Source organism: Pelophylax lessonae (genome assembly GCF_965119305.1).
Source record: "Pelophylax lessonae genome assembly, chromosome: 5".
NCBI classification, from domain to species: Eukaryota; Metazoa; Chordata; class Amphibia; order Anura; family Ranidae; genus Pelophylax; species Pelophylax lessonae.
In genome coordinates, this window is record NC_138772.1 from 149,616,367 (window position 1) to 149,640,954 (window position 24,588).

The following is a 24,588-nucleotide window of genomic DNA, read 5'->3' on the forward strand; positions in this document are numbered from 1 at the left end:
TATCCACTCATGTACTACAATTAAAACAGCAAGTAGATGCATTGATCCTTGCGCTTACAGAGGTAAAAAATGACAATCAAACCTTGAGACAGCAGCTTGGCCGTCTCACACAGCCTCCTGCTGCTCAGCCCCGTGAGCCTAAGATAAACCCTCCTATAGTGTTTTCTGGTGATCGGAGCAAATTCCGTGAATTTAAAAACGCATGTCGATTGTTTTTTTTGTTAAAACCTCTAACCTACACCACTGACCAAATTAAGGTTTGTACCATCATCTCCTATTTAACGGGTGAACCCCGGGCCTGGGCAGATGCTCTCTTTGAAAAGGATGATCCACTCCTTAATTCTTATCCCTTATTTCTAGCACAACTTGCTACTTTATATGAAGACCCCAACAAGCAGAGTACCGCTGACACCCAATTACGGGCCTTAAAACAAGGAAGGAGACCTGTTGAAGATTTCTTGGCGAATTTTAAAAGATGGTCCCCTGATTCAGGGTGGAACGACACATCTTTGCGAACGCAGTTTAGACTCGGCCTATCTGAGGCCGTTAAAGACGAGCTCTCCCGAGCGGATTTACCTGGCACTCTAGAGGGACTGATCCAGACCAGTATCAATATTGACAGACGACTACGAGAAAGAAAGGCTGAGAAGATGGGCTCACCATTTTCCAGTCCTTCTCGGATGTTGCCTGCTGACCCTACTCCTATGGAAGCAGGAATGATACGTCCACCTCTGACCCTTTCTGAACGTGCCAGGAGGAAAACCGAACATCTTTGCATGTACTACGCATCCCCGAATCATTTGGTAAACGACTGTCCTCTTGTCCGCAGAAAAGAGGATGAGTGTTCAAATGTCTTGATAGGGGGACTCACAACTTCCTTTTCTAATCCTTATCTTTTTGTTCAATTAACATTGCAGTGGGACCAAACTAGGATCACCACCAAGGCTATGATTGACACAGGATCTTGTGGAAACTACATTGACATTTGTTTTGTCTCCCTTAATAAAATACCTATTGTTTCAAAACCCAAACCTGTCTCCGTTAGTTTTATTAACGGTACCCCTTTATCCTCTGGTCCTATCACCAGTCAGACACAGGCACTTCTTGTAACTGGTGACGAGTCTCATGTGGAGACCACCACCTTTGATGTATTAACTTCACCACATTTTCCAATCATTTTGGGACTTCCCTGGTTACACATACATCAACCAATCATCGATTGGAAAACAAGAACGTTAGCCTTCTCTTCTCACTATTGTGAGACGACGTGTAACCTCCCCACACATGATAGGATCCTGTCTGTACTGCCGGATGACATTATTCCTAAGTGTTATCAAGATTTATCGGAGGTTTTCCTTTGAGAAAAACGCTCAAATGCTACCTCCCCATAGGGACTATGATTGTTGTATCGATCTGCTCCCTAATAGCAAGTTGCCTTACAGACATGTATATCCTCTCTCACAGGATGAACTCTCTCACCTTAAGGAGTATCTGGATGAGAACTTGGCAAAAGTATTCATCCGACCTTCTACTTCCTCCACTGCTGCTGGGCTCTTCTTCGTCCGCAATAAGGACTCTAGCCTTAGGCCTATCATTGATTTCAGACAATTAAATGCCATCACCATAAAGGATCGTTATCCTTTACCTCTTATTCCTGAACTTATCGAACAGGTGCGTGGGGCTTCTTTCTTTTCAAAATTGGACCTAAAAGGGGCATACAATTTAATTTGAATCCGTAAAGGGGATGAATGGAAGACGGCATTCAGAACCAGATACGGACTGTTTGAGTACCTTGTAATGCCATTTGGGCTATGTAATGCTCCCGCAGCCTTCCAACGGTTTATAAATGAGATATTCCGAGACTTGCTTGATGTTTGTGTGGTAGTATATTTGGACGATATACTTATCTATTCTCATTCCTTACCTGAGCACATAAAACATGTGAGACTTGTGTTGTCAAGACTACTTGCACATAACTTATATGTTAAATCAAAGAAATGTTTTTTTCATAAAGAGGAAGTACTATTCCTAGGGTATATTATATCTAAAAGTGGAATCAAAATGGACATGAGCAAAATATCCTGCATTCTGGATTGGCCTGTGCCAACCACTCGCAAAGCATTACAAAGGTTCCTAGGATTCTCTAATTACTATAGGAAATTCATTAGAAACTTCTCTGCGATTGTGAAACCTCTCACACAACTTACAAGCACGAAGAAACCATTTAATTGGACAAAAGAAGCAAATGGAGCATTCTCTCTGCTGAAATCAATCTTTACTACTGCCCCCATACTATGCCATCCAGACCCATCCCTTCAATACATCCTGGAGGTAGATGCGTCTAATATGGTAGTAGGAGCAGTTCTCTCACAACGACCAACAAACACCTCACCTCTTCACCCAGTTGCTTTCTTTTCAAAGTCATTAAGTAGCCCCGAGGTGAACTACCCAGTAGGTGAGAAGGAGTTATTAGCCATAAAACTGGCATTAGAGAATTGGCGACATCTACTTGAGGGCACTCAATTGCCAATTCTGATATATACTGATCACAAAAACCTTCAATACCTTCAGACTAATAGAACTCTTTCCCACCGGCAGGTACGGTGGTCGTTATTCTTTCTGAGATTTAATTTTTTAGTAACTTACACCCCCGCAGACAAAAATAAAAGAGCGGATGCACTCTCACGACTAGCCGAGAAAGATTGCACTGAGGTTCCCTCAGTTCCTATAATACCACTTGAGCGTATTATCGGAGTCGTTCGCTCCCTCAAGGAGGAGATTTTGCACAGCATAGGGTTGGATTCACCTCCACCACAACTAACTACTGACGCAGAAGGCTTCCTCTACTACAACGATAAATTATACATACCCCCTACTATGCGAACCAAGATCTTAGAATTGTCGCATGATGTACCTATGGCAGGACATATGGATATGACTAAAACTTTCAATCTACTCACTAGGCAATTTTGGTGGCCAGACATGAAGACAACCGTAAAAAAGTTTGTTTCATCTTGTGATATCTGTGCAAGGTCTAAAATTGACAACACGAAACCATCAGGGTTACTTTGTAGTTTAAGGATACCCCAGGTTCCGTGGGAAGTGGTATCCTTAGACTTCATAGTGGAACTACCACCTTCCAAAGGATTCAACACCATCTTGGTGTCAGTGGACCATCTGACCAAGATGGCACATTTCACTCCTATCTGAAAACTACCTTCATCCAAACAAACAGCGGAATTACTTGTGAAACATGTCTTTAAGTTACATGGTATTCCAAAAACACTGCTGTCTGACCGTGGTTCACAATTCATCTCAAAGTTTTGGCTAGCTCTATGTCAGATACTGCGAATAGAGCGTAAACTTACCTCTTCCTACCACCCTCAGACCAACGGACAGACAGAGAGAGTTAACCAGTGCATTGAACAGTACCTGCGTTGCTATACTTCGTATCTACAGGACGATTCGGCAGATCTCCTCCCGCTGGCGGAATTCGCCTATAACAACGCTACTCATAGCACTACTAAGCAAAGTCCGTTTTACCTGAATTATGGGGTTCATCCCATACTCCTTCCTCCACGTATCTTGCCATCAAGTAATCCAGTGGCATCTGATTATCTTGCCCAGATAAAGGATTCTCTGGGATTACTCAACAATACCATATCTCATGCTCATAGCCAACAAAAAAAGTACTACGACCTCCGTAGGAAACCCTCTCCCCAATATGCCATTGGGGATCTTGTTTGGCTTTCTACAAAAAATCTGAGACTAAAAATCCCTAGTAAAAAACTTGGACCTCTATTTCTGGGACCTTTTCCAATAGAGAAGCTTATTGGAAAAGCTGCAGTACAACTCACATTGCCAGTAGACCTCAAGATACACCCTGTCTTCCATGTGTCTCTACTGAAGCCCCATGTTCCTAACCAAGGAATAAGGCCTACTATCTCACCTCCACCTCCTGTACAAGTGGAAGGTGGAGAAGAATTTGAGATAAAAGAAATTTTGGATTCCCGTTTCAATAGAAGAAGACTCCAGTATCTTGTACGATGGAAGAATTATGGGCCCCAAGATGACACCTGGCTGGATACCTCCGATATACATGCCCCTAGACTGATTCGCAATTTCCACTCGAAATATCCAGAAAAACCAGTTCTAGAGGCCTTCCGGAGCCGGCCTTAAGGGGGGGTACTGTAATGTTCCGGTACCTCTGGTACCCTTGTCTCCATAATTCTCCTCTCCTAATTGCGTAACATCTTGTGTAACAAGGGACGCATATACCTTTAAGACCGGATGACATCATTGCCGAGCGCCGCTATGAGCGGCTATTTCAATCGCCGGTTTGCTCTCACTCATCGCTCGTTCAAACCCACATGTTCATCGCACCTACGCCTGAGAAGTCGGAGCTGCTGACATACCTCCCTTGCTGAACTGAAGCCGGAAACCTCGCTGGTGATCCGTATCTCGCTACGGGATCACCCCTCTCCAATGGACACTGTTATTCCTAAACCTATCTAAGTGATAAGTACCCCGCAGGGGATTCTTGCTAACCAATCTCCTACTGTCATCTACTGCAATTACCAAGACTATCTGTACCTATCTATACACTATCATCTGCATAGACTGTTAGCTCTTGGGACTACCTTCAACTATCCTTGCACTAGGTTACTCTGTCTAAGTATACTCCATCTGTGTCCTCTTACCATCTGCACTATACTTGACATCAGAACCTATCTGCTTTACCATCACCTGCAACTCTCCTAATACTACTTCTAGTGCTCACCATACAATAGCCTGTCTCTCATCTATATATCCTCATATACTCTATCCCTCCATCAAACATCTATTAATATATATATAGTATATAACAGGCTGTACACGGTGATGAAGTCCTGAGAGTTGGATATGTTGTTCAACAGATTCTCTACAAGGTTACTGAGTGTAATAATTCTGCAGCTGTAAATCCATCCACTAACAAAAACGCATGAACGTTACACCAGCAAGCCAGCCATTAAGCATTAAACAAAAATTAACATGTTCAGTACCAGATTTGTGTCAAAAATTGTCTTTATTTTTCAAAACTTTAAATGTACAAAATATCGGCCCATACCGTGTGACCAAAATATTGGTATCGGTATCGGCCCTGAAAAAAGTGTATTGGTCTATACCTAATATGTACTGTATAGATTATATGTGCACGGAAGAATACACTGATTAATAAATGGCCGTTTGTAGTGTAAGAGATAATGCAACTGGTATTGCCACATATTTTTATGTAAATTGGCCTGTTTGCAACCAGTTTGATGAGATATAATGCTTGTATTCTTGATATAAGATTTGCCAGTTAACAGTTAAAGTTTTAACCACTTGATGACCACCCTATACCCTCACTGAAAAGCTGCTGTCTGTTATGAGCGGAAGCAGTCTGAAGGGCTTTGAGCCAAAAGGCACAACTTGCAATATGCTGCTACAAGAAGGTCAGTGCCATGTTTCTCTTAAAACTTTACTGCTCCTGATGTCCTCTGTTGGTGACATATAGATGTCACAAGGAGATAAAATGGGTTAAGGCTTCTTCTAGGTACAATAGATAAGAACATTTCTGTTCAAGTGCTGTAGCCAAGAAGATGGGCACATTTGAGAGGCATCAGAACCCACTATTTTTTCCCTGAGACTTTAGAGGAGACCCTGTTTATATTGGTACCTTCCATTATCTCTTTACATATGTCATTACCTTGGATGGTGCACAATGTAAATTCTTTCTCTGAGAACTGTTCTGCGAGGCATATCCTGCAATTGCTTTCTAAGGGCAGTTGTATGCGGCATCTGTAGCTCCCCAAGAGGATTATTTGCAGATTCTGTACTTGCTTTCATGCTGTATGGCCCCCTTGCAGCCATGTGTGTGAGCCCTATAATAGAATACTATTTTACTAGTTTAAGTAATACTTTGTCTAGTGATCAAATACATTAAATGATAAATTGGGTGTTGTATTGGTGGTATCCCTGACAAAGTTACCCTGTAGCTGCGGGACCATTCACATAGTGCAGCACGGCTCATGCATGCACAGTGGGAAGCCGGTTCTGAAGCTGCAAGATGTCACAGTTGACTTCCCACACCAAAGATGCTGGCGTTGGGGACCCAAAGAGCTGGCTCAGGTGAAAATTATGCTGGATCCCTGGACAGGTAAGTGTCCTATTATTAAAATTCAGCAGCTTTTTGTTTCTAGGGGGAAGATCCGCTTTAAAGGTATACAAAAATATCTTTTATTTTTTAATTATTATTATTATTATATAGTATTTATATAGCACCGACAGTTTACGCAGCGCTTTACAACTTGAGGGTAGACAGTACAAATACAATACACTTTAATACAGTGGTAATCAGAGGACCCTGCTCGTTAGAGCTTACAATCTAAGAGGGACGGTCAAGAGATACAAGAGGTAATAACTGGGGGGATGGGCTGATGGAGAAAATAAGAGTACAGTTGTTAGGTGGTTGCCAGATAGGTTTCTCTGAAGAGATGTGTTTTCAGGGATCATCTGAAAGTAGACAAAGTTGGAGATAGTTGGACAGATGGGGGTAGAGCATTCCAGATGATGGGAGAAGCTCGGGAGAAGTCCTGGAGGCGAGCATGGAAAGTGGTTACAAGGGAGCTAGAGAGCAGGAGGTCCTGGGAGGAATGAAGAGAACGAGTTGGTTGGTATTTTGAGACCAGATTAGTGATTTAGCTGGGTGCCAAGTTATGGATGGCTTTGTAGGTTATAGTTAGTATCTTGAATTTAATTTGTTGGTTGAGTGGCAGCCAATGGAGGGATTGGCAAAGAGGGGTAGCATACACAGAGTGGTTTGCAAGGTGGATGAACCTGGCAGCAGCGTTCATGATGGACTGAAGGGGGGATAGTCTTTTTAAAGGTAAGCCAATGACAATGGAGTTGCAGTAATCGAGATGAGAGATGACCAGGGAGTGGATTAGAAGCTTTGTGGCATCATTGGTTAGGAAGGGACATATCTTGGAAATGTTGCGGAGGTTGAGGCGGCAAGCTTTAGACAGTGACTGGATATGTGGCTGAAAGGATAGTTCACAGTCCAGGATTATACCTACGACCTTGGCATTGGTGGATGGGTTGATAGTTGTGCCGTTGATGTTGACAGAGAAATCAGGGGAAGAGGACCATGGGGGAGGAAATATCATGAACTCGGTTTTGGATAGGGGTTGAGTTTGAGGAAGTGATGTGACATCCAGGCTGATAATTGAATATTTATGAATATCTATTCAAAACTGGAATTATGGATATTTCTGCTATGTTTGTTGGCTTTTTCAGAAGAAATAATCTATTATAATGCCATTTATAAAATTAGGTAATTATAATTACAATGTTTACATACTGATATGTCTTTTTGAAGGCTAAGGATGCAAAGCAATAGACTTAAAACAACCATTATAAAACCTAGAAACTGACTTCACAATATGGAAATGTTTTACTGTTAAAGTGGTTCTAAAGGCAGAACATTTTTTTTTATCTTAATGCATTCTATGTATTAAGATAAAAAATCTTCTGTGTGTAGTAGCCCCCCTCAGCCCCCCTAATACTTGCCCGAGACCCATCTTGATCCAGCGATGTTGGGCACGAGAGACTTAGCTGTTTGGAACTCTCCCTACTGATTGGCTGAGACACTCATTGACTCCTGCTGCTGTCATCAAAGTCAGTAAGCCAATGAGGAGAGAGAGGGGGCAGGGCCGAACTGCGGCTCCGTGAATGGTCACACATTCTGAATGGACATACAGAGCAGGTGCTCTGCTCGAGTTCCCCCCATTGCAAGCTGTTTGCTGTAGTGGCACTCGGCAGGAGGAAGAGTCTAGGACCACCAGCAAGGGACCCAAGAAGAGCAGGATCACTTTAAAGCCTAGTTTAATTGTAAAAAAAAAAATCTGCAAAAAGGACAGTACTTACAATCATGGTAAAGTGTACCTTATGCTGCTGGCTCCTGCTTAAGTTGAAACCTTCTTCAAAATATCTTCCCTACCCCTGTCATCAAAATCATCTCATTGGAGATTAATAGAGTTGAGGGACCTGTCATATTTACTCATCAAAAGTGCAGACTATGCCTTTCCGAACTCACTCTTTCATTCATAGAGACTGTACTATAGCTTCTATGAATGAAAAAGATCTATGAATTGAAGATGGGTGGATGAATTAAAGGTCCACCTCTTCCATTCGCAAATCATTTTTTATTCGTGGAAGCTATAGCTCATCTTTTATGATGCAGGGCACATCTTCTATGAAGATTTCAAAGCAGGAGCCAGCAGCACAAGGTAAAAATCACATTGATAACAAATAATGTTCCTTGTGCTGTTTTCTTGTTTTTCTAGATGTAGGTTTTAAATTGTCCATAACCTCTATATGACTGTTATTCCACACATTGATTGTTTCCTTGCAAGGACTGACTGCAATGCATTTTGCTGTATTTGCTGGGAATAAGCTTGATTTCATGTTTGACTGATTGATCAATTAACTGATGTATCTGTTTGCTGTTGCTGTGTATATATACACTATATTACCAAAAGTATTGGGATGCCTGCCTTTACACGCACATGAACTTTAATGGCATTCCAGTCTTAGTCCCTATGGTTCAATATTGAGTTGGTCCACCCTTTGCAGCTATAACAGCTTCAACTCTTCTGGGAAGGCTGTCCACAAAGTTTAGGAGTGTGTCTAAAGGAATGTTTGACCATTCTTCCAGAAGTGCATTTGTGAGGTCAGGCACTAATGCTGGATGAGAAGGCCCCGTTTGCAGTCTCCACTCTAATTCATCCCAAAGGTGTTCTATCGGGTTGAGGTTGGGACTCTGTGCAGGCCAGTCAAGTTCCTCCACCCCAAACTCCCACATCCATGTCTTTATGGACCTTTTTTGTGCACTGGTGCGCAGTCATGCTGGAACAGGAAGGGGTTATCCCCAAACTGTTCCCACAAAGGTGGGAGCATGAAATTGTCCAAAATGTCTTGGTATGCTGGCACCTTAAGAGTCCAAGCCCAACCCCTGAAAAACAACCCACACCATAATCCTCCCTCTACCAAATGATTTGGGCCAGTGCACAAAGCATGGTCCATGTAGTATATATATATATATATATATATATATTTATTAGGGATTGACCGATTTACCGATATTACCGAAAGAGCATGTACCGGGGTGATGCCTGCAGCTAGAGGCATCACCCCGGTACCGGTTTCCATAGCCGATGGTTGGCTGTCTTGTAATGACAACCGATGCGATTGAGAAGCCGCTCGGCTGTCATTCCAAGGAGCGGGAGGGGACGACCCCCCCTGCCGCCTCCTTCTGCGGCTCGCCCGGGTCTCCTGTCCCACTGGGAGACCCGGGCATCCTACCTTCACTGCAATCTTACAGCATTCAAAACAGCCAAACTTGGCGTTTTGAATGCTTTAAGTGCAGAGGAGGGGTTTGGGGTCACTCCACCACAGTACCTGTAGACATTAAAAAAAAATTAATTAATGTCCGAAAATATCGGCAGATATCGGCCGATACCGATATCCGATGACCAAAATATCTGTATCGGGTAAAAAAACGATATCGGATGATCACTAATATATATAATATGGTTGTAGTTCCTAAGGCAGAAGGGAATACAAATGAATGGGGATTTGGACTATAGGGAACTCAATGCCTTGTAGCAAGAGGGAACAGAGAGCTGAAGTCTACCAGGCAAATTCTACTTGAGAAAGCATTGCAGTGCACAGAGAAAGAGTTATAGGACCATGCTGTGGGGACCATCTCAGAGCAAAGAGAGAGAGACCAAGCGCTTTGCTGTGCTGAGGACCGGAGAGTGCAGAGCTGTGACCTTTGTGCTGAGGGACTGAGCCTTCACCAGAATACAGTCATGATAGGCTGAGGACCAGAGTTTCCCCAGGTAATCCAGAGTAACAGACATCTAACTGGGTTTACGGAGCAGATTACATTCCTGAAAATGCTAAATGCAAGGACAAAGTCTGAGATGGAGAGCTTATGGTTTAGCCTGTGGTCCCTGGTCTTAACCACCATGGAGACATCACCGCAAGCGTATGACTTATTGTCGGCTATATCGTGGGCAGATATTAAAAGGGAGACCAAATTCTCATCTTTACCATCTTGAATATCCTTCTTTATATTTGCTGGTATGAAATGACCTGGGTTAACAGAGAGGGTACTAGCGCCCTTACCTGAGGCTAATGGCACTGGGACTGAGACAGTGGGTGTCTTGGGAACTGCTGGTGTCCCAGAAATGGAGGGTGCCTCTGGGGTCAGGGTTTGGCGGCTTTCCAATGCATTTACCCTGGCTCGTAACTCAAGCAAGGAGGTCACCAATGAGCTAAGGGTAGTGTGAATTTGTGTAAGGGATGTGGCAACCGTGCATAAGGTAACTTGCTCAGAGTTGGTGCCTGGTGTACTGGTGTACTGGGGAATAATAGTCTGAAAATTTCAGCATGACCTATGTAACTAAGAACAAATCTATTGTAAAGATAAATATGCATATATATTTAAAAAAATATATGTTTTCAACATGTACAAATGTGAGTTATGTGGTGCAATGAGTGGACTCACTATGGTGATAGTGGGCCAGTTAGCAAATAAAAACTTTAGCTGCACAGGACTGAAAGCATATCAGTCCTTGAATGTGGCAGAGGCCGAGTTACCTGAGGTGTACCGGGCAAATTAACAGCATAAACTCAGGCCTTAGTTACCTGAAAACGTGTCAGGTAAAAGGTATGAGTGTTTTAATATGTGGCGTATGACGTATATGTTAATGGATGAGGAAACTTACCACCAAACAAGTCAATTAAAGAAGGAACATCTCAATCCGTAGGTACCCATAAGTGTGACGGGTGACAACTGTAGTAGTGTAACGCTGTAAGCAACGGGATAAATGATGTATGTATAACAAAATTGGTTTAACAAATTAGATTGTTACTTAACAAAGGTTAAGTAACAAAATCTACCCACAGTGCAAGTGTCTAATCAACAAAGACAATATATGTGAAGTATGACCAATACAGTTTAAGCGAGAGTATTGTAACTGCCGCTGGATGTTTAACAAACAGTAGCTTAAATATGTTACAACATGACACATGTCGCAAGGTGTAAATCATATGTACTGAGGAACATATCATATGGCTACGGATATAATCAAAGTAAGAGATACCGTTTCCTTAATATGATGCATAAGTATCGTAAGTAATGAAGAATGAATAGTACGAAAATATTAACGTATTTGTAATTTGATAAACGTTTAGTAAAGAGTTCAAGGATGTTGAAGCTAGAATGTAAAGGAAGTAATGGTGATTGTGTTAGGCTAAACGATACTGTGTAGAACATTAAAATCGTATGAAAGGATAGCATGAAAAGGCAGATGAGAAGATATCCCTTTTGCAAAAAGCACAATATTTTTGTAACATACCAATGCTGAAACGAAACCAGTGAAAGCAAGTGTACCAGGAATTAGACAATCCGATAGTAGTAACCTGCGTGGCAAACCAGTGCCCAATTCTGGGAACATTTGAATTTTCCATAGAAGTGTTCTGTGGACTACCACAGTGTAGGAAACCTCGTGGCAGTGTCAAGGGCCTGGCGTCCAGAACCCGGAAGCGGAACCAGTAACGTGAAAGGTAATTTTGACGAGGTGAGAGGGTTAAGTGCAGGTATTTATGGAGCGAGACTCCTCCTACAAATTCAGGCTGACCTGTGGTCAGCCTTTCTATTTACACTTATACAGTAATAAACATGTTTTTAATGCCAAATTTAAATAAAGGTTAACATATTAGAAACAGGAAAAATGTTTCAATAATTCAATTTTGTGGACACTGAAACACTTCCCGAATCCCCTCAAAGGTGAAATCTCACCAGACCCTTAGCTAAATGTCAGGGGGTACATGGTGCATGTCCACCTAAAGGATGCAAATCCCAAGTGAGAAGATTTGCATATTGCATATGACACCGGCTCCAGAGTGAGAAAATGTAAGAAAGGTTAATTGGAAAATAAGCTTGCACGTGAAAACTGTCCAGATGTGCAAACCTTTACTGAATCAGGCCTATAGATTTTCTAACCCGAGACCATGCATCACGTGCTCAGGTGGATAGTTTTGATAAATGAATAGATGGGGTAGCCTACTCAAGCATATAAGTCCATAAATTGCTTCTGCACAGAAACTGTGGATAGAGGACTTATGCCCTTTTTTTATTCAACAGATTGAGGCCTGGTATATTAAAGAAGACTAGAGAAATGTATTTAATTTTATTAACATACCAAATGGAATGGTGGATTCTTTTTATCATCTGTGGGTTTTTTTTTTTTTGTTTTTTAGTTTTACTCGGTTTCATAATTTACAAGCATGGATTCCAAAGGATCCATATTTCAGTTTAGTAGCAGGGAACTTTCTTGCCTTTACATTGCCTTTTTCTACCAAGATGCTGTTGATTGTCCATTACTGGATCCTTTTTTTTTTTTTTGACTATTACTTTCTATTCACTGGCTCAGTAATTTCAGGATAAATTTGCTGATGGGATAGTACTGGAAGCTACATGTTCACTGGTTTTCTCCATAGCGGGAGATGCGGTGAGGGCAGGGTAAACCTTTTTTTATTATTTAAAAATAACCTTGACATGAAAGAATATATAATTAAATCTGGCAAACAGCCTGATCAAGTGAATTATGTGTATTGCATATGAAGTACATTTCTAATTATTACCAGTTTGTACTCCTTGTTTTGGAAAAGGGGATGAAGATTATTACTATTAGTCCCGGTTCACACTGAGGCGACCTGTGAGGCGACCTGGTCGCCTCACAGGTCGCCTCCCATAGGGAAGCTGCAGACCCGTTCTAATAGGAGCGACACAAGTCGCTCCGACTTAGAAAAAGGGTCCGGAGCTTCTTTGGGGCGACCAGGAGGCGACCGCCATAGACTTCAATGTTATGAAGTCCGTGGCGGCCGCTCTGAGGTCGCTCGTATGTGAACGGGCACTTAGGGATACTAATATTAATATTAACGTTGATAATAATAATAATACTTATAAAAAATGCTCTCCTGATGTTATAGTATAGGATAGTATAGTATAGTTAAAGCTCTACTATTTGCTTTTAACAGGACTTGCATCATTTTTCAACAGTGTTGAAAGATATTGTGCAGAAATAATTGCACTTTAGAAAATTTCTCTTTTGGTTATTGGAGCATGGAATTTTAGTGACCTTTCATTTGACTGCTTAATTATAATTTTACATAGACTGATGTCCTTTTTTGCCTATGAAACATGTAGCTTAAAATACCTGTACATTAAGCATTGTACATACTTTATCATCAGTAGTCTTTCTCAACGCAGAGCTATTCTACAAATCCAGTTGAATGTGTTGGTAATGTATTTCTTCACGGTTGCTTAATCACAAGTGCTTTAAGAGGATAATTAATTAAATTCAATGGGAGATGTTGCCTGATAATAGCCTGACTAGCCCCTTTGGACTTGCAGAGTCAACCACTTTTCATAGTGTTATAATTTATTATGGCTTTGCACTCATGATCACACACATATGCACACTTTAACTATAAATTCTGCTACCTTTTTCTGTATTTTTTTATGGTTACTTCCTGAAGGTTTGCAAGGGTTCTGCTGTTTTTATATACATTTGACTATATATTTCAGGGCAAATTTTCATAAAAAAATAGTTCCCTAGAGGAATGGAAACTACCTCAATAGCTTTTCCACCTAACCTCAAACATCAGAAATAATAATAATATTAATAAAAATACTAATATTAATATTAATAATAAATAGTCTGACATTTAGATTTTGTTGAGACCAGAGGTGCAACCTCTTCTTCCAGTGGTATCACGGGGTCATCATGTTACATATGCATAGTTGTTGACTGGGAATGGTCCCACTAAGAGTGGACTGTCATCCCCAACTATCAAATAAAACCCTCTGGGGTCACATATTGGTTCAGGTGGCAGCTCATGCTGATCTTTGTTTCTCTGTAATGGGATGGGATTACGTTGAAGCTATTATATACTTACATGGGAGGGGTTTCTTAAAAAATTCAGTAAATATCTCCTATCACCTTGTGTTGTGTTTATATTTTTCTTGCTGTTATTTACATAGTCTTACATTAACATTTTTATTATGATATTCTCTACATGGAACACCTAGAGATTCTCTTATTGAAATTCACTCATCCCATGCCTGAGCTGCAGTGTTTTTTCAGTCGTCTCTTAGTCTAACTTAGTCACTGGGGTAACCCTCCATTGGCAATCCTTGCTCCTTGGCATGGCATGGGAGGTGTATCATTAGCCTTCACAGGCCCTATCTTTGTGTCTAATAGCCACACAAAAGGTTGATCTCCTGACGCGAAGGTCCACTAGATAGGTCCGCACCCAGTGAGGGTTCTCCTGTTCACTTCCGATTAACTGATTTGGCAGTTTTTTTTTTTTTTTTTTTACTGGAACTATTTGTATTCCTTTTTTAATGTCTTCTAGTTTTCTTTCATTGGTTGGATTGTTTACTATCTTTATTGGGGAACATCTTAGCTATCCCTTCAATTGTTTTGCCTCCCTCCTCACTTAGGATTTAGAGGTTCTTTTGACTCTAGGTAATAAGGGGATTAACGGAACTCTGGTGGCTATACCAGGCCCCATGTTATCGATCTCTTTCCTTTCTCAACTTAGTTCCCAGAAAGACAGCCTATTTCTCTTGATAGCCTTACATAAGTCACTAGCATACAAATTACTGTAGATGTCTGCTCTGACCCTAAAAGAGTGTTCCTATTTCTTAAGCTCTCCATTGGTGCAAAAGTATATACATTGGCCAACATGTATATATTCAAACATGACCAAGTAGGCCTCAGCATCAGGTACAACCAAGAGCTCATGAGTTCTGCAGAAGGATGATCCTGCTTGCAGGAAACTTCAATTATGTTCTTGACCCAACCATGCAGGCCTCTGCAGGTAGGAGTTGGCTGTCTCACACACAAAATAACAGACCTAAGTTCCTTTTTCACTTGGTACAGTAGATGCTTGAATGGTTGCCCACCCCACAGACAAAGATTACAATTTTTTCTCTTCAGCTTCCTTCTAAGGCTTGGTTGGAATGTTCTCAACTGCAAAATTTTCTGAGATTTATAACTTTGTTAGACTGGAACATTCCCTCTCTGCAGTGTTAAAACTGTTGCTTTAATCTTCCCCTTAAATGGTAAGAGGAACGTGTGGTACCCCATGGTGACATGGATTAGGAAAAGATGTTACCTTCATTCATAAGACCTTCCTATCTTATAGAGCACAAATGTTCAACTATAAACTCCTTCCTAGGTGGTATAGGTGCCCAAAATTACTCCATACCATAGATCCATATATTCTGAACACCTGCTGGAGGTGCCATTCTGCCCCTGATACTATAACACACATTTCAAGTACGTGCCCCCTGATTCCCCTTCTGGGATAAAATATAGGGGATACAGTGGGGATCGAAAGTTTGGGCATCCCAGGTAAAAATTTGTATTAATGTGCATAAAGAAGCCAAGGAAAGATGGAAAAATTTCCAAAAGGCATCAAATTACAGATTAGACATTCTTATAATATGTCAATAAAAGTTAGATTTTATTTCCATCATTTACACTTTCAAAGAAACAGAAAACAAAACAATGGCGTCTGCAAAAGTTTGGGCACCCTGCAGAGTTACTATTTTGTACTGCCCCCTTTGGCAAGTATCACAGCTTGTAAGTGCTTTTTGTAGCCAGCCAAGAGTCTTTCAATTCTTGTTATCTCAAAAGTCTTCCAGTTCTTTGAGATTTCTGGGCTGTCTGTCACGCACTGCTCTTTTAAGGTCTATCCATAGATTTTCAATTATGTTGAGGTCAGGAGATTGTGAAGGCCATGGCAAAACCTTCAGTTTACGCCTCTTGATGTAATCCCCGTGGATTTCGAGGTGTGTTTAGGATCATTATCCATTTGTAGAAGCCATCCTCTCTTTAACTTCAGCTTTTTCACAGATGGCATCAAGTTACCATCCAAAATTTGCTGACATTTTATTGAATCCATTTTTCCTTCTACTCGTGAGATGTTCCCTGTGCCACTGGCTGCAATACACCCCCATGCTTAACAGTTGGACAGAGGTTCTTTTCATTAAATTCTGTGCCCCTTCTTCTCCAAACGTACCTTTGCTCATTCCGGCCAAAAAGTTCAATTTTAACCTCATCGGTCCACAGAACTTGTTCCCAAAATGCATCAGGCTTGTCTATATGTTCATTTGCAAAGTTCAAACATTGATTTTTGTGGTGAGGACGTAGAAGAGGTTTTCTTCTGATGACTCTTCCATGAAGACCATATTTGTACAAGTATCTCTTTATAGTGGAATAGTGTACCACAACTCCAGTGTCTGCCACATCTTTCTGGAGGGATCGTGCAGTCAAACGTGGCTTTTGAATTGTTTTTCTCACAATCCTGCGAGCTGTTCTGTCTGATATTTTTCTTGTTCTTCGAGATCTTGCTTTATCTTCCACTGTTCCTGATGACTGCCATTTCTTAATTACATTCCGAACAGAGGATATTGACATCTGAAAACGCTTTGCTATCTTCTTATAGCCTTCTCCAGCTTTGTGAGCGTCAACTATTTTCAATTTCAGTTTTCTAGACAACTGCTTAGAAGATCCCATGGTGCTGATTGTTGGGGCAAGGTCAGATGAGTCTGGGCATTTAAAACCTTTGAGATTGACATCAGCTGGTCTTCCCAGAAGATGATTGAGAACAATTCATGACACTGGCAGGTCTCAGCCTTGCAAATGGGGCAGTGCATGCTAAAAATTCTGCAGGGTGCCCAAACTTTTGCAGATGCCATTTTTTTGTTTTCTGTAATTTTGAAAGTGTCAATGATGGAAATAAAATCTAACTTTTGTTGACATATTATAAGAATGTCTAATCTGTAATTTGATGCCTTTTGGAGATTTTTCTATCTTTCCTTGGCTTTATGCACATTAACACAAATTTTTACCTGGGGTGCCCAAACTTTCGATCCCCACTGTATATCATAAACTGGAGGGTGATGAGCCATGAATACCCATTAACTCACTGCCCTCTCTTTGATGCCTGGGTCATTTAGACAAATTAAGAAAGGCCTTCTGTGTCATTTCCTTACCGCAACACATACCATTATTGCCAGGCCAAAAAAAACCCCCATTGGTGGATTGGGTCTGTGAACTGTAAGCCTATGTGATTTGGGGCAGATTGGCCCTTGGTAAAATGGAAACTCTGATGCCTTACTTGGAGAGTCTGGTCTCACTTCCATTACTCCTCTGACTTTTTGTGTGTGAAAACAGGTCTAAATGTGCCTAAACGTGTGTTATGGTAGGCACATTTAGCGCTTGACCGTCAATTATTTCAATGGCCAGAATAAAGTGTTATTCTGGCCAATAAAATGAACGAATGCCCAAGTGATTGATGCGCCTAAACGCGCCACACGCATTTTAATAGCGTAAACTGTTCTTTCTGCCAAAACGTTGCTTCCAGGAGGAAAAAAGTCTAGGAGCGTTAGCAAAACATCCAGTGTGCATGAGACCTTAAGATACTAAACTATTGTACACAATACAGCCAGGAGACATCCTTTTGATATTATTCACCATAGCTAAATTATTTTTGAAATGATAAAAAATATATATTTTTCTGTTAATAAAGCAAAGGTTTATAGAGAAGATCATATCAACAATCCTTGCCAATTCTGCTGAGCACAGGGTAACGTCTTTCTGGGTATAGGGAAAGAAGAACATTTTGGCATCTTTGCCTTGTCTCCTTGAATACCTGACAATGTCATCTTCTACATCTGTTGGAAAAATGTCAACTAAAAAAAATTCCAGCGGTGACTGATTGTGTCACACTCAGAGGTTAGTGAGACGCAAGTAGAAAAGTTGTTAAATATAACGTTGATATTTGTTGTTGGCTATTAAGTTATTCAAATTATCATTTCACTATGTGGTATAAAATAAAATGACATGTAAACATATACAGTAGGCTCGATCTTTTTTTTAGAATTCTGCCTGTGTGTGTCCCAGGAGCCCTCAAATCATCAATGCAGTTGGTCATAATTGACATTCAGGCATATCCAATTCCCCCACCTCCAAAATATCTGTTGATATAATTATAACTGAATAATTGAATGCTGTTCGGTTTGCTAAAGCATAGCATAACAAAAGTGCAATTTTTTAAGATACAATTATTGTTTTTACCTGTTTACATCTTTTGTTGCTTCTCAGTGCTGTTGATCTCCTGCAGGATCCTTACGACCACTTCCTGTCCCCACACTATTCCAACCATGACTGCATTGTATTCCTCTGAGTGGGTTCCCTTATAGGGACAGCAGTGTACCATTTATGAATAATGCATATTGAAAAAGTCAATGCATGTTATAGGGTTACAAAGGCTTCTGATGGGGACTACGAGTGGCTGTTTTGACATATCTTATACAGGTAAGTTTCACTGTTGTCAGCAACAGGAAACCCACCCTGAAAAATCCCATTCAGACAATATTGGAGTGAAAGTAGGCAGGAAAGGACTGCAAAACAAGGCTGTATGAGATCAGCAGCACTGAGATGCAACGATGGACAAAAAAAAGTAAAAGCAAGTAGTTTATTTATTTTTGTGTTTTAAAAGCAATTCTTTACAATACATGGTGCCTTGTTAATGTCATATGGTTACAGAAGGACGTTTATCTACTTTAAATTACACTGCCCTTTATAAAGTGTTTTTTCTTAATACTTATAAAATTCATAATGAAAATATATAACCCAAGAAACAGATTGCTATTAAGTAATGCAAAACAGAGAAAAAACAAATGGTGTGCCATTGTACAGACTGGCATTGATTTAACAAGCAAAATGAATAAATGAGGCCGGTAGAGTTCAATCAATATTTATGGTATTGATTTTGCAAAGCATAATAAAAGAACAGCAACATTATTTTAATTATGATGTAAAATAAAAAATAAGAGATCTATGCACCAATCATTAATTTGTTTTACATTTATATATTTCATTTATAATGTTCTCCAGGAAAATAAAATGTTATACTGAGAAGTATTTCAGTGCTTTTCATTATTTCTAAAAGGGACATACACAGCACATTTTAACGATTCCTAAGGTAGCATGCTTTTGCTTGTCCTTCTTAATTCCTATTAGAAAGCAGGAAAAGTAAAAAGTTACACCTTGGTGTAAGTGAGTATTACATTTACAACATTGTATAGCAGATTGTTTTAAGGAAGCTCTCTAAAATTCAGTGGGCGCAAACGTGGTCCTCAGAGAGAGAGAGATGAAAGTAGTAAAACTAGTAGAAAAAGGAGGTGTCACTCTGTCGTTGACAGTCCAAAATGTATTTATTAATCACAATAATAGTAAGAAGAAATGTCAGGGATTACAGAAGGCTCCCTTCAATGGCATCTGAAGGCAATACACTGGAAGGTAACTGGATGAGGACTGGAAATAAATGTGAAAATAATGTATAGGAACCTGCTTAGGTCCCTGGTTTAGCAGCCTGACTCTTAATACTGTATGTGTCTGGTCTTTCAGGTACAGCTTTAAATTCTATTTCTACTACAGCCCTGCCTATGCAGCTGCACCAGAGAAAACCTGTTAACTTATTTATTGTCAAAGTGGTTGTAAACCCTCACATATACATAGTGAAGTGACCGGCCTCAGGTGATACACAGAGATTAAAGAAATCCTCCTACATAGGTTGATTCTGTATATCTGCAGCCATCTTTCCCCTACAGCCATTCAAAGTGAAGAATTTGCACAGGATCTCTCAGCTCTAAAAAGCAGGGGGCGGAGAGCTGAAGTTACATAAGTGAGGAGAGCTCTGAGAGCTGATTGGAGGGAAGAGATACACGCACCTTCACACAGTGCACAGGAACCGAAGTGAGGCTGTCAATCAGCTGGAGCTCCCTCCCTTGTCACCATTTTCCTCTAGGTGTCAGGAAAAATTGTCAGAAGTGACTCAAGCTTATAGCGGAAGAATAAAGCAGCAGACAGAAATTGCATAAGTGCTCTGGATTGGAACAAGCACACACTCTACAGTAGAGGCATATACTTTGTTCATATTTGATGTCTGAGGTTTACATGGAAGTTGCCTATTACCAAAAGGTTTATACCATATTAGTGTAAGCAAGATAAAAATACTGTAAGTACCAGCCTACATGAGTTTCCCCTGTATTTGTAATGGCTTCATTCAAAAGGATTACCTCCAATCAATATTTTGATGATTCTAAAATAAAATGTTTAATTCACAAACATTACCTTTGCCTAGTTATAAAATCCTTAAAGTCCTATGATTAACTAAAATCAAAAATATAAAAATTAGCACAAGGGACATAACTTATAGTTAGTATGATGTATTCTTTCTGCTGATTATTCTTTTTTTAGGAGAAATCTTCCTCAGACCGAACACTAGCTGTTCAGACATTAGTTCCTTTGCTTATTAGCCCAGAAAACTGCCAGAACTTTTTTTTTTTTTTAACATCTTTCGTTGACTTTAGTGGGGTTCAAATTCAGCACTTAAACTTTAATAATGTTTGCAGAACCCTAGTTTGTTTATATTACCATGGTTTACCAATGGGATGTGTATCTTGTTTCCTGTTTGAGGCTTTTAGTTCTTTCCTGCAGTGGTGCATAGGGCAAACAATCGTAGAGTTGAGCACTGCTTGGAAGATTTTCTACTGATTGGAAAAGGGCACTACTGAATTTTAGATCTTGCTAATAAGCAATATCCAAGGACTGATGTTGCTTAAATTTGAAGCTAGGGTGATACCAATGGAAAGAGCTTTTAGTTGAGGGCTGGAGTTCAGCACTAGAGGGGGTCACCAAACAATGGAATAATGTTCAAAAATATTTTAGAGGTGAGAGAATAGGATTTTAACGGTGCCAAGAAAGAACACCAAAATGTATTAAAACAATGCATTTAAACTTTAACATATAATATTATAGCATAGTATTCATACAGATTTTGTTTGTATGCATTAATTCTCACTCTACATGTTTCGCCAGTCTATGGCTTCTTCAGGAGACTTTTGTAAAAATTACCGCATACGAAGTAGCTAACTATGAAAGCGATAATGAAGACGTGTTGCATATCAAGAGGATGGTCAAAGAGGGATATCAGTGAAACTGCAGAGAGGGATATGAAATACCCAGTATGGTCCAGAATGCCAGAAATAAACCAGAAAAACCTTTCCTGGATTGGGATCTTCAACAGATGATTTAATAGCAAATATCTCACCACCTCTGGTAACGTTCCAGCATTCTATTATATGTTAAGATTTTAAATGAATTGTTTTAATAAAATTTGGTATATTTTATATAACTTTGGTCCTTCATTGGCACAGTTAAAATCCCATTCTCTCACCTCTAAAATATTTTTGACTATTAAAGGGATGTGGTGCATTTTACTCTTTGACACCTGGCCACACATTTCAAAGCAATGGAATAATGTTGTCGGTTCAAATTAAATTCAAATTTGCCAATTGACACAGCTGGTGGCTTCAGGAGAAATGGTGAACAGGTTGTCAGAAATTGGGAGAAACAAAGTAAGGAGACATATAGGTGGTAAAGGGGCACTAAACCCAGAGATGTTGCATATCTTTTTGCCTGTTTCTTATTTGGCTGTTTCTTTGAAGGTTTGTTTCATAAAAATGTAGAAGCTGCAGGATGGCAATCAAGCAGATCAATTTTGTTATATCAGGGATAGACAATACCTTCTCCATAGGGGATTCCAAGAGCTCCAAGGTCAACCCCCTGAATTGTGCCCCAACCACGTGATGTATCAACAAATATTTGAACACAAAATTATTAGCCACATCATGCTGGGCCTTCAGGTCATCAAAGGATACAAAAACATTAGATTTAAATACTTTGTACATGAGAGACATGAGTGACCCCAAACCGGGACCACCAGCGGGAATCGGGGTGACCCAGGAGCTGGGGAAAATTCTGGTTATTCCACAGTGGGGCATGCACAGTAGCCCTCTCAGATAACATCCTATTACTGGCATGCCAGGCTAACCAACCCACCTCAATGGGCAAGAGACGAGAACAATGTCTATAGGTAGACCTGTGCATGGCATCAAGAACCGCGGGCCTAGAGCCACGTAGTGCCAGCTCGAGGGCGGCAGAGGAGTTCCCAGAAGAGTCTCCAAACCAGTCATATAAAAATGTGAGTTGTGACGCCAGGAAATAATTAAATAGATTCAGGCAGGTCAACCCGCCAGTAAATTTGGAGGCTTAAAGGGAGGATTTATCAATGCAGGGGCGGCTTCCCTGCCAGAAAAATTAGGTTAAAATAGAATCCAGTTTGCGAAACAAGCTTTTGGGCAAAAATACAGATCAAGCCCTAAAGACATATAGAAATTTGGGTAAGTTTTAAATGTTTAATCGTTGCTTTGACTTTATTGGGGTTACAATCTAGGGAAAAGGAAGAAATGCACCTTCCAGATAAGAGCAAAGAAAATATCCCTTGGTCTATAAGACGAATGCTGTAATTTGCTAACTGTATGCTGTAATCTATAGCTGTGCGAAAGCAGATCATTATACAGGATTTTCTCTTTGTAATCCCCTTACCAGGGGGAATCAATGGTCTCTGTGGCTATAAAAAAATACTAACTATTGGAGATATTGCTTAGTCTTCGTAGCTCAAGCAATTTTGTAAGCTTTGTTAAGGCCAATTGCATACTTTTTTTATTTTCACCCCTGTCTAGATTGCTTTAGAATTGTACCCTGTTGATGACTACTGTGTTTAGTTGGCATAACTATTTATTTATTACTCTTAGGGAACTATTTAATTTGCATGTAGTGAATGTATTACTTTTGATGTTTTGTTGAAATAAATTAAGTGGGCTTAGGCTCAGTGATAAGCTAGGCCTCCAATGGACATGCGTTTATAGAAGTCTGGTGATATTACAGATAGAACTTTCCAAAGTTAAGCAAGTTTGGGTGCATTTGTGCGTCCCTGACAGAACTGAATGGCCAACTCTTATAGACAGAACATGAGACTATCAGTTTGCCTAATTGGGTTCAGCAACCATCAACTAAAACAGTTAGTGGGGCCAGTGTATGCTAACTGTTCAATAACTAAAAAGGATGAACCACACTTCTCATGCAGTGGTGTGAATGTAGCCTTATAATCATCATTATTATCAACATTCTGTATACTTGTTATTTATTGCTGTTGATTCTAATTTTGAAAGAGACCCTTTCACCAAATCTTTGTTTTATGCAAAAAATCAGTAATGCTAAGTGCTGTCAACTTACTATTAATGCTATTATTTTTGCAAAATGCTGGCTGTGTTCAGAGCTACAACCTTCATTGTTGGAATGTGTAAAGCAGTGTGCAAATGTATGCTTCCTCATGCCCTCACGCATCCTCTGCATACTAGAGGCTGTGTTAACTAGAGCATGCATCCAGCTGAGATCATAGCACGCATGTGTCAAATCCCTTTCCAATGACAGATCTGTGCCTATTTGGAATGCCATTGTAAGAGACGATATGGCACCACCCAACACTTCATGAAAGATTTTTCTAAACCCTCAGATGTTGGCACCTTTGGAGCAGAATAAAGGGTAAGGGATCTTTAGATGGACAAACTAAAAGCAATGTCTTAAAAAAAAATTAAAAGCAGAGAGTTTCTTCAAAATGTATCTATAGCCAAATTTTTATTTTAGCTTTGTAAGGAGTTGGCCCTTGACAAGTTTTACTATTGTCTATATCCCAACTGGGGAAATGAACTCTCTCTATACTGGGAGGGAGATTTACTATAACTGGTGCCCACAGAATCTGGTGGAGCTGTGCATAGTAACTAATCGACTTCTTTTTTTATAGTCAAAGCTTAATTCAACAAGCTAAAAATAAAAAGCTGATCTCCCCCTGTATGTCACTGGGATAAAAGTGATGGCAAATCCACAACAGGAATAGAAAGATGAGAAAAAATCTATCTAGTAACATCTAATTAGTTAGGAATTTTTCCTAATTTTGGAAAGATTCCCTTTCACTTCCTGTTGTGTTTCAAAGACAGAAAGAGAAGCAAATTCTACACAACTGGACACAGCAAAAAAGCTTGACAGAACTTTTGAAGTTTTCTCCACATTATCCATTTTTTAAGCAATTAGGCTAGAAATACACTTTAATGCAGCGAAAAACATTAAATGCTTCTCTCCCTTTACTAACAATTGTAACAGGTTCAAAATTGAATAGCACATGTAGGAGTCAATATCTAAAGAAAGGCGATATTGTATTAAAGTCCATCACAAAAAAATACATTTGTTGATTATCTTGTGGTCTAGATACATGGTTTTTAATAAATGCACTAAATAAGAGTTGAATTATTTAACAGTGGTATCACTATTGCTTATAAATGTGACAGCTCCAGCTCAGAGATATTGATTGTCAGGTGCAACCTCTGGCATCCAAACAACTAAGGACTGTCAGGCAGGATTCCCTGGGGTGTGGACAGTATTTAAAAAAAAAGTCCCACGATGGGCAAAGTATATCCACCATCAATCACGTTGTCCAGTGACGCAGGTCCATGTG